Below are 11240 nucleotides of genomic sequence, written 5' to 3' on the forward strand. Positions count from 1 at the left end.
TGACAAAGAGCGGCGATACAGAGCTGACGTCGTCATTGGAAAAAGAAGCGGTAAGATTAAAATGTTTGAACTGTTGAAAAGAGGCGCCCTTCACAGTAGCAGGTACAGGTTGGCAGACGGAAAGTAATTCTCTTATTTCCATTTATTTCTGAAATCAGAGAATTAGGGGGGTAACTGTTAGGAATAAAATCAACCCTAGAGACACGTGGATTCAAAGACATCTCGGAGTTATGTCTCGGACATTTGTTCCGCCCAGCAAAGAAAGATCGTCTAGGTATAAAGACGTCTCGGACATATAAAGACACCTCGGAGGTAAAACGACGTCTCGGTTTTCACATTCCAGGCAACGGTATATCCCGAGATCTCCTAGTCTAGATGGAGCAAACATATCTCGGGTATTTGTGTCTCGGAGTAATAACGCTTCGGGGTAATATCGCCTCGGGGTAATAACGCCTCGGTGTAATATCGATTCAGCGCGACAACATCTTGGCCTTACACAAACCTGTTATGGTGCGGCGATACCCCGAGATCTCCAAGTCGGAGCGAACATATCTCGGGTATCATCACCTCGGAGGTTGGTTGCAATGTGCCGCAGTTGTCTTAGAATGCGATGAGGATAGAATCCCAGAAGATCAGGGATAAACCACAATTCCATAATTAATGGGATAAGATAGTTATTGATACGGGATAAGATAGTTATTGATACGGAATCAAGTTTAAAGATGTACAAACGCAATCAACTTCGGACTCTACAATCCCATTCGAATTCCCTGAAGATATGGTTAAAGTTCAACTAAGCTAGGACTCCAACTCCTAATCCAACTAGGTGTCAAGAATTCTAGTAAGATTGCAAATCTGGTAAGACTGCAAGTCCAGCCTATAAATACGATAGCCGCACCAGGTATGGAATCACGAATTCTCTAAGCTCTTGAGATTAAGATTAAGAATACTCTGCAGAAAATTGGTTTAAACTGAATTAGGCATCGGAGTGGGCGTAGTCGGCACCCCCGACGAGTTGTTTGTTCTTTTTGCAGGATTGAGGTAGTAGATCAGAATCCAGCAGCGAATCACCAGGCAACACGTCACCATACCGGAAACTGTACCAACACAACTCAATCTTTTAGCCTCTCTTGTTCATTGGAAAAAACAGGGCTTGGGGGGGAGGCCTCTTTTAGACTCGATTGCAACCTGATCTATAGATGCATTTCCATCGTCACTAACAATAATGCCATCCATATTCGATGTAGAGGCATAATGAATCATATTTCCATCAATAACCCTGTCGCATATTAGGAAAACCCCTGTTTTCTTAAGATGGACTCCTGTCCCAGGATCTACGACAACCTTTACTTGGTCACCAGCCTCCAAATCGAACCAATGTTTAGGAACATTGACTTGCCAAATGTGATCTTCAACGTAATCGGTGATTAATAGATCAAATGTTGCTGGTTTTCTACCTTCAGTAGTACTCTTGGTATAATTGATTACTCTAAGGCATAGAGGGGGGTCATAATTGGTAGGATCACGATCTACCATCTTGTCAGGACATAATGAATAAACAATGCATAGTGTGAACCCTTCAATCATGTGAGGCACTTCAAAAGATACGGAGGGTCCCTCTTCCTTATACGTAAACCAATCAGGAATATCATTGCCAAGTAGAAAAATGCCATAAATACTACCAAATTCACTCAGAGTCCATTCCTGTACCATCAAAAGCATGATGTATATAAGCAGTACTTTGAAAAAAAATACATATTGAGAGAGAGAGAGAGAGAGAGAGAGAGAGAGAGAGAGAACTTGTAGGATGCTTTGTTTAAAAATATTTGTTAAATTGCTGCACCCTACCATATCAACCACGCAAATGGACTTCAACAACTTATCCAAGCCTGGAATCTCGACTAATTTATTGCAATTACTGAGCCATAGATCTTCCATATTTGAGAGATTTGATAGATTTGGCATTCTTTCCAATGCCATGCAGTCTGATGCCCGCAGCTCATTCAACTTTGGTGGTAAATCTGGAATAGATTGAAGCTTTCTGCAGTTATCCAAAATGAGAGTTCGAAGCTTTGAAAGACCACCGAGGCTCGATGGTAGGCTATGAAAATGATTGTTTTCTAGATCTAAAAATTCAAGGGAACATAAACTCCCAAGATCTTTAGGAATTGCATCATCCAATAAATTGCAATCTCTGAGACTTAAATCTCTTAGTGAGTTCAAGCCTTGTACTGCAGCAGGCAATAGATTGACTGACTTTGGACTTTTCCTAGGAGATATCCAAGACCAAAGGAGTGAAGGGAGTGACTTAGATGGCAATCCTTTACACCCACACAACGACAAGTATGTGAGGTTCTTCAATTGTACTATGGTACGTGGCACTTGTCTTATAGCAGTGTTATCTGCAAGAAAAGTTGTCAAGGATTCCATCTCCCCTAACTCATTAGCCAAATTGTCAAATTTAGAACAACCAGAAATAATGAGAGTTTGAAGAGACTTCAACTTATAGAAACTCCTTCGCAGATTTTTAAGACTTCTGCAATCTTTCAAATTTACAAAAACAAGATTATTAAGATCTCCAATAGACTGGTGAACCTCAAACAAACTCGTACAATCTTTGAGTATTAGTGTCTCAAGATTAGGGAGGTTTGCAAAGTTAGGAGTCCGAGTCAGATAATGGGAATGACTGAGATTTAGAAATTTCAACTCCTCAAACAGTCGCTGAACAAATGAGAAAAGAAAGAAACAAAAATATTAGCACCTAGAACGTCAAAACTTATGGCTATCTTAATGGTTATGGGTATAATATACCTCGGAATTTTTCCAAACTTGTGTGAGATTGCTATATCGGAAGTCAATCGCAACTAGGTTTCTTAAGTAAAAGTTGTTTGGCAAAAGCTTTAGCGAGAATCCGTGCCAACGGAGCCACCTTAACTCTTTGGAAAGATGTTCATAATCTCCGATGAGGTGTACAAAATCAAGTTGGAGTAATCTCAATCTCTGCATCTTTATAAATGCTCTTGTACTAAAAATCACCTTATTTAATCTTGGCAATTTTAAAGTAAGTCCTTCAACTGCTTCAGTTCCCTGCTAAGAAAAACATTAGTGTGTTGCAATTTTAAACGGTTATATGAAAGTTGAGAGGTTTTTCTTTTTTTATGTTTTGATGAAAAAAGAAGTGGGAAATTACACTTATCCCATCAAACTAACATGCTATTTACAAATACTTCCAAACTTTAAAAAGTGATAATAAATCCCTTCAAACTATGCAACACTTTCATTTTACCATCTCCGTTAATATTTTATGTTAAATTGGATGAAAAATTCTCCACGTGACCAATTTGACATTTTCTTACTAGTTTACCTACACATTAGATGTGTAAAAAAAAAAATATAATTATGCCCCTTAAAAAAAAAAAAAAAAAAAAAAAAATCGTGGCCACTCCCTTGCAATGGAAATTCACAGCCAAGTTGTGGGTCACCATGGCTAGAGATGAACGACCTGGCTATGTGTCTCCATGGCTGAGGGAGGCTGTGGGTCTCTGGCCATGGAAACCCAAGGTCATGGACTCCTCCATGGCTAGGCCACGGTGAATTCAATTTTTTTTATTTTTTTTTTAAACTAATTGGTATGTTCTAGATGTACATGCATGACACATTCTATACTTTCCATTCAAACTAAATGGTGGATTTAGCTAAAGTAGCAAATCAAAACAGAAATTTCAATTTAACAGCTGAATTATAATATTTGATATTCATAGGTGATTTGAAATAGCTTAATAATTAGGGGATAAAATATAATTTATCATCTTTTTTAAAAAAAAATAAAAAAATAAAAAAAATTATCAAGGAAGTTCTTACCTCATGCTTTGCCAATATATCAAGTGCATCTTTATGCAGCCATAATCTACTACACTTTCCCAGTACTTGGGGGAATTCTTTACGAACAATTTCTCTTCCCATATCTCGAAGCAAATCATGCATTATGAGCTTATTTCTCTCACCAACTGAAAGAAGACACCGTTGAATGAGGACACTAACTCCAGTCTTTGCTAAAAAGCCACACGCATCTAATATTTGTATAACATAGTTTTTGTCCATTCCGATAAAGAAACAAGATATATCAAGGAATATATCCTTCTCAGTACTATCGCTTAGTGCATCAAAGCTTATTCTAAGCTTTTTTTGAATTTGATCATGAGGAATCCTTTTAAAATTCTCCAATGTGCTTTTCCATTCATGCATGCTCCTAGAGAATAGAAAAGAACCCAAAACTTCAAGAGCTAGTGGTAATCCTCCAGAATAGGCAACGATGCTTCTTGACAAGTCCATATAATCTTCAGGGGGAGAACGATTCCTAAAGGCATGCCAACTAAAGAGTTCCAAAGATTCAATTTCACTCATTTCTTTGGTTTTATATACTTCATCCACTTCAAGTGTGTTTAGCAATCCCACATCTCTAGTTGTTATAATAATTCTACTTCCTGGGCCAAACCAATCACGACTTCTAGCTATGGCATTGAGTTGCTCCAACTGGTCTACATCATCAAGTATAACAAGTACCTTTCTATGACGAAGTCTTTCTTGTATTATAGCAATTCCTCTATCAACATTATTCACCTCTATCTTGTTCGTCTTCAATATATCAGAAAGAAGTTGTTTCTGTAATTGAACCAGACCATCGGGTTGCTTAGAAGTTCCCTAATATTCGCAAGAAAACTCTTACATTCAAAACTACGAAAAAAAAATGGTTATATATGGCTTTAGAAATGGTTGTTTTTCCGATTCCGCCCATTCCCCAAATTCCTACCATCATGGCGACATCATCAGCTCCAACCCTTAACAATGAGGTGATGTATTGCACACGAGAATCTACTCCAACTGGGTAGAGTGTGACATATAAGTATTTGCCGTTGAGTTCCCTTGAAACTGCTTCAACAATTTTCCTAATAACCTTGGCTTCATGCCTGCAAATTATTTTGGAAGTTAGGTAGAGTCAAATCATACAAGTAAGCATTTGAATATATTTCATGATGACAGCTGATAAATACTCAGAGCATATTTTGGCCATTATCCCTAAGACTAGTCCTTAAAATACTACTTGGGCCAAATTTGATTTTATATAAACATTTGTCAGTATCAACTTAGTTATTAGCTGCTAAAATTTCCTCCTTTTTTTTTTTTTCATACAAATCCACCTCTTGTTATTTAGCCAATTAAGCATCTATTGGACCAAAAGAACGAATGAAAAGAAGAAGAAAAAATAGCTGTCGTATAAAATATGAAAAATGCTTTATGAGACAATTATATTAAACAAATTTAAATTTGTTAACTTAAACTTTGCCTGTCTTGATATTCTCTGCACCTAGAGACATGGACAACCGGAGGAGTATGAGATCGAAGAGCTAGAAGAGAAATATCTATTACTTGATTGGATTGCTTGTCAACTATCTTTTCACAGGCCGATAAAAACAAAGCAGCTATTCATTTATGGAGTGCCAAATATGCAGAAGACAGCCCTTTTCCATATACTATCCCGTGTTTTAAGAATCTATTTTACCAACTCCCGAGGAGATGATCTCACTGGGGCACACAATTACTATGATCTAACCACGAACCAAAGGATTCACGGGGATTTCACAAGAAAGCAAATGTGCCTAAATGCCGGAAAGTTGGATAGGATGGCCTTTACGTAAGGATTATATTGCCCCGAATTTTTATGAAATACAGGATGCTCATTAAATAATAAGAAATTAATCTTCACTTCTACAACTCCGGATATTCAAATAATATTTGTACGTTCTCTTATAGATCAAAGAGGGTAATGTAAGTCTCATTTATATTAATTTATATTATATTATATTATATATATATATATATATATATATATATATATATATATATATATATATATATATATAGAAATGAAATAAAAAAAAAAAAGAAAAAAAAAAACAATACAATTAAAAAAATACAATTCATTCGGATTAGGGATTCATTGCGATAGTAATAGCAAAGCTTTGAACATAAACGATCTATCACATTTAGTCTTATTCCTAACCGAAGGCAATAGGATTGAGCAATGACTTTTTTAACACATTCATTGCAAGGACTAGCTAGGGTTCCATTAAAAATTGAAATCTATATCAGTGAAGTTAAGGATCTAAAAATGATTGGGTAGAGCGCACTTACCCGTCTGCAGTGTTTCTTAGATCCCATCCGGACAAATTACCAGCCTGAGACAGAGCTTTCCTCCACCTGCTTACCTTGTCCAACAAGTAACGCTCTTCATGTTTCAAAAATGCTTTCGCATAAGTACCCGTTTGGTGGCGCACATCCTTGGGTTCAACATCGTAAAAAATTGGCATCACCGTTCTTTGGCACTCCATGATCTTCACAAGTTCCTCCAGGCACCACCTGGACTCCGCGTAGTTCCTAGAGAAGACAACGACGGAGATTTTGGACCCTTGGATTGCCGACAAGAGTTCGGATGCGAGATCTTCACCTCTTCGGAGCTCGCTGTCATCTCTGAAGGTGTTGATTCCGGCATCTCTGAGAGCGAAGTAGAGGTGGTCGGTGAAGTTCTTGAGCGTGTCTTGGCCTCTGAAACTCAAGAAGACGTCGTAGGTCCAGCTGGGATGGGAGGAAGAAGAGGAAGAGGGGAAGGCACTGGCAGCCATGGCCAAAGGAGAGTTGGTGATCAGAATTCAGAAGTGGAAAATGGCGAAGGACACGGAGTTCACAATGCGGGCTCAACTCCAAATGCATTATACGCGTGAACAACTTCCTTTTTGTTTGTATGTTTTTCATGCCATATGTAATCTTACCACACATTCAATAAAGTTGTTGGACATAAATTCCAATTCCGAATTCAAATTCCAGTGCGTATCAATCTGTCATGAAACTGGGAGTTTTGGGGAAGAAAGGGGAAAGCTTGGAGTTTTGGGGAAGAAAAGAGTTGCAGGAACCTGAAGAGTAATCTGGAAGGATAAGACAAGGCGAGTTCGGTCGTGTGCCACGAGGCAGAAGGAGCTGGTGTAGGTGAATAAATGTGATAGAGCTGGCTTCCACCTGGGTGTGCAAACGGTGCGTTTGGAGCAAAAGGCTGGATGTGCGTTTTATGCATTTTGGGTGTCGTTTGAGGCTTAGTTTATGCGTATTATTCCTTTCTTACGAGTTTTTTTGTATTATTTTTGTATCCCTAAAAAAATAAGATGGTTTTTAAAATTACAATTAAGCTTGTGATTTATCACAATTAAATTTTGATTAAATAATAATTTTAAAAACTACCTTATTTTTTGGGAGATACAAGAATGACACATAAGGGTCTTTTTCTAAAATTACTCCCAAAATCCTCCACAATTTTCAAACGTATCATATTTTTATTTCAAAATTATTACATGATTTTGATGTGACAATTTCAATTAATTATTGATTTTTTCTTTTTAAAATAATGCTATATATCAGACAAACATCTTACAAAGAAATATTTGATAAATGGGTTGGTTTGACTCGATTTGGAGTTTTTTTTTTTTTTTTTTGCTGCACCCTACGTGTGATACACAGCCACGTCATAAAATATTTTGATATGGCTAAAATATGTGATACATGGGACAAATGTCACAATTTTGAGTGAGCTGATATAAATCTCCATAAAATTAAAAAAGAAAAAATGGAGGGAACCTGAATGGAAATATCGAGTGGGTATTTAAATTAATGTCCGTTATAACCTATAATTAGGGGCAGACCCAGGTGCATGGGTGGGGGGACATTAATTTTGAAATTTATTTGTCCTCCCAAAAATTTTGAAATTTATTTTAAAATATGCAAATTTATAAGTTTGTCTCCTCAAAATAATTTTTTTTTTCTCCTAAAAAATTTCTTAATATTTTGACCCCTCTTTTATTTTGAAAAATCAAAAATATCCCTCATTTCTACCCTTCTTTCCAAATATCCAAACTTAATTTCTTCTTTTTCTTTTGCTTGAGACTCGAACTCACAACTCACAAGTTACAATCAGATGCTGCACGTCTGCAGACTGCAAGTATGGCTCATGATGTCACAAGTCTGCACGTCTGCTTGACCGTTCTCTCTATTCTTTTGTCCCCTACTGTCACAAGCCTCAAGCCTGCACGTCTACAACTCAGCAACTGCAAGACTGCAAGGACCATGGCAATTTAAGGCTCGGAGAATGATTGTCGGGGACACTCATCCGTCCCCCAGCCCCTATTAATAATAAAAAAATAGGTGTTTATTAAAAGGTTATCTCTGATGTGATATCAGAGACAACTTTTTAACAAAAATCTATTTTTTTAAAGAAAATGGGGTGATAGGGGACGGATGAGTGTCTCCTGTCTAGCAGGCCTCGGCTTGGCTTAGCTCAAGCCCTTAATTGACAAACATTCTTGTTTGTATAATCCTCTCTTGTGCTTGTCATGTAATTGTAAGAGCACTATTAACAGATGCCATATAAGTGATTTCTTTCTTAAAATAAGAAAACTTTCATAAAAAAACACTCTATGCCAGACACCCTATATATACATATCTTAGTTGGAAATCTACATTCCTATTATTTTAATAAAAAAAAACAAAAAACCATCTCTCTCTCCTCTCTCCTTCCTCCTTCCCCCGTCCTCCATCGTCTCCACCTGAATTCCACCTTCCACCTTCCTCACCGGCTCACCCCTTCTCAATCCCCACAAACCCATTTTCCGACCACGTCTCCACAGTTCAAACTCAATCAAAATCTGAAATTTTTTCAACCCCGACAAAGCCCCACGTCTCCCTCACCGGCTCACCCTTCTTACTTTTTGATTTTCTCGAGAAAAGTCTGGTCTTTCGAAAAATTTGAGAAACGTTGTTGTTTGTTTAGGGTGGGGAACAATTGCCAGCGATTCGGGAATGGATGGATTGACTTCGTCCATAGGGTAGAAAGCGATGAGATTGGATTGACAGCAACACCAGCGGGATTAATGGGTGATGAGAAACAGGGCATTTATTTTGTGGAGGATAAATAAATCCTCAAGAGGAAATCGTGGAATTTGTAGACTAGTGAAAACCGGATCCGCCACTACTCTGTGAATTTCCCACCTGGGTTTCCTAGCCTTGACTGGAATTATTGACATTAGGCTCCGGAAACAGCAACTAGACTGTGCTTTTAACGATCAGTGCACGACACAATGACACATGGGGCAGTTGGTGGCTCTGATCTGGTGCAGTTGGGTGGTGGGTTTTGAGAGAGAGGACAGAGAAGACAAGAGAGGAGAGAAGAAAAAAATGAATAAAAAAATAAAAGTAGGAAAGAGGAAAAAAATAATAAAATAAGAGTAAAAATTAGTATTTAATTGATATAGAAAAGATAAAGAAATCTATTGTGAAGTGTTTTTTTATAGGGAACCAAAAAGTGGTTTGGTTCCCTAAATTTTTCTTAAATTAGAGAAAATGGTTGGGTGTATGCTACTAATGCTTTAAGCAATAATATTTTTTCATACCTATTTTTTTTTTTTTAAAAGTTTTTTTGGTGATTTTAATGTTACTGATGTATATATAATATCTTGGTTTCTATTTATAAATTCTTAGCATGGTTTTCATTTTGGGTAATTTGATAATAGCTTTTCATATTGATTTGAAATCTTTTATTAGTAGTCTTGATGTTTAGGATTCAATCTTTCATTTCTGATTTTAAGATTCCAAGTGAAGTAATAGAAAAATCTCTTATCTCTTATAGCTCTTTCATTTTTATTATTATTATTATTATTATTATTATTATTATTATTATTATTATGGTACTCTTAATTTGGCATTTAGACAATAACAAATTTTTATATAAGTTTGTCCCCTTATCAAAAATCTGGTTCCACCCCTGCCTATAACACTTTTTGAAACCGAGGCTGCCTGCCGTTTGATAATGACTCCTATCACAGGCAGTGGGGGAGCCATGATTTTGGGTTATTAGGGGCAAGTTTTTTTTTTTTTTTGATGAATAAAAATTTTAACTAATGCAATAAATAAACAATTCATCAAAATTTAATTATTTGTTAAAACATATAAATGAACTTACAATTTAATTCAGTTGTCATTGGCGAGTCTTCATACCTTGAAATCAATGCATGGTTTTTTCATTGCTAATAGTCTTGAATATATCATTCTCAATGTACGTGACCAAACAATCATTCATCCACTGATCTCCCATTTTGTTACGTAAACGATTTTTAACAATGTTCATTGCTGAAAATGTTTTTTCAATAGTTTCGAACAATCAACCTAAATATAAAAGAAAATTTTACTTCGATAAGAGTTCGTTTAGAATTTGATTGTGGCTCAATTAAATCATTGTTCTCCATAATCACAGGCGACTACAGTTATATATTTTATACAATTAAAATATGAAACAAAAACTATATATAATCATAAACAAATTAAACATAAAACAATTATTAAAAAAAAAAACCTAAATATAAAAGAACAATAAATTGAAAAGAACAATTAAAATATAAAAGTTTAAATCTTAATCAATATGAAAGTTACATACCTGAAACTAAAAGGCCGAATTTTGTTTAGAAATTAATTTTAACGATTGAACTTTGAATGACAAAGGTATAGAAATACAAAAAATAACAACGACGTCAAGTTTAGCCCAAAGGCTGAAGTTCGAAGTATAAAATATTAAGATGGCATGGGATTTGATCGAATGCACAGATCATAGTCCCACACAGCTTAACCACCTTTAAATAACAGTAGTGTTTTTTTTTTTTTTTTTTTTGTAAGCCAAAAAATGTGAAGATATTTTCAGTTATAGCTGTTATTGATGACTTCTCTTTTTTCTTTTATTAAGTTATTGATGACTTATTGATAGCATAGACTGTGGACTAGAGACGTAGAGTTGATGACTTTTATTGATTACTTGTTACAGGCTTACAGTTGTTTTACTCTAAAGTATGTAAAGTAGATTTGTAGTCTAGTAGACTTATTGATTACTTTTACCTACTTATAGAAAAGAAAAATGTTTTGAGTTATGATAGAAAAAAAAAAAAAAAAAAAAAACCCACGGCAAGAGTGGGCAAGTTTACCCTTTGATGAAATGTTGAGGGGGGTCTTTCAAGGGACAAGGGCATAAATGTTTTATAGGCCAAGAGTAAAATTTTTTTAGGAGGTGAGGAGGGCATTTGACCCCCCTCGACCCCCCCTCCCTCCACACTTAACCACAGATACCAAAAAGGCAATTAACAGTTACATTTTTT

At 36.0% G+C, this 11240-nt stretch overlaps 1 pseudogene; it reads right to left on the reverse strand.

The window, feature by feature from the left end:
• Window positions 1–1104: 1104 nt before the first annotated feature.
• Window positions 1105–6997, reverse strand: LOC133861540 (disease resistance protein RPV1-like; annotated as a pseudogene).
• Between the last annotated feature and the right edge of the window lie 4243 nt (window positions 6998–11240).

This window comes from Alnus glutinosa, chromosome 2 (assembly GCF_958979055.1).
Source record: "Alnus glutinosa chromosome 2, dhAlnGlut1.1, whole genome shotgun sequence".
NCBI lineage: Eukaryota > Viridiplantae > Streptophyta > Magnoliopsida > Fagales > Betulaceae > Alnus > Alnus glutinosa.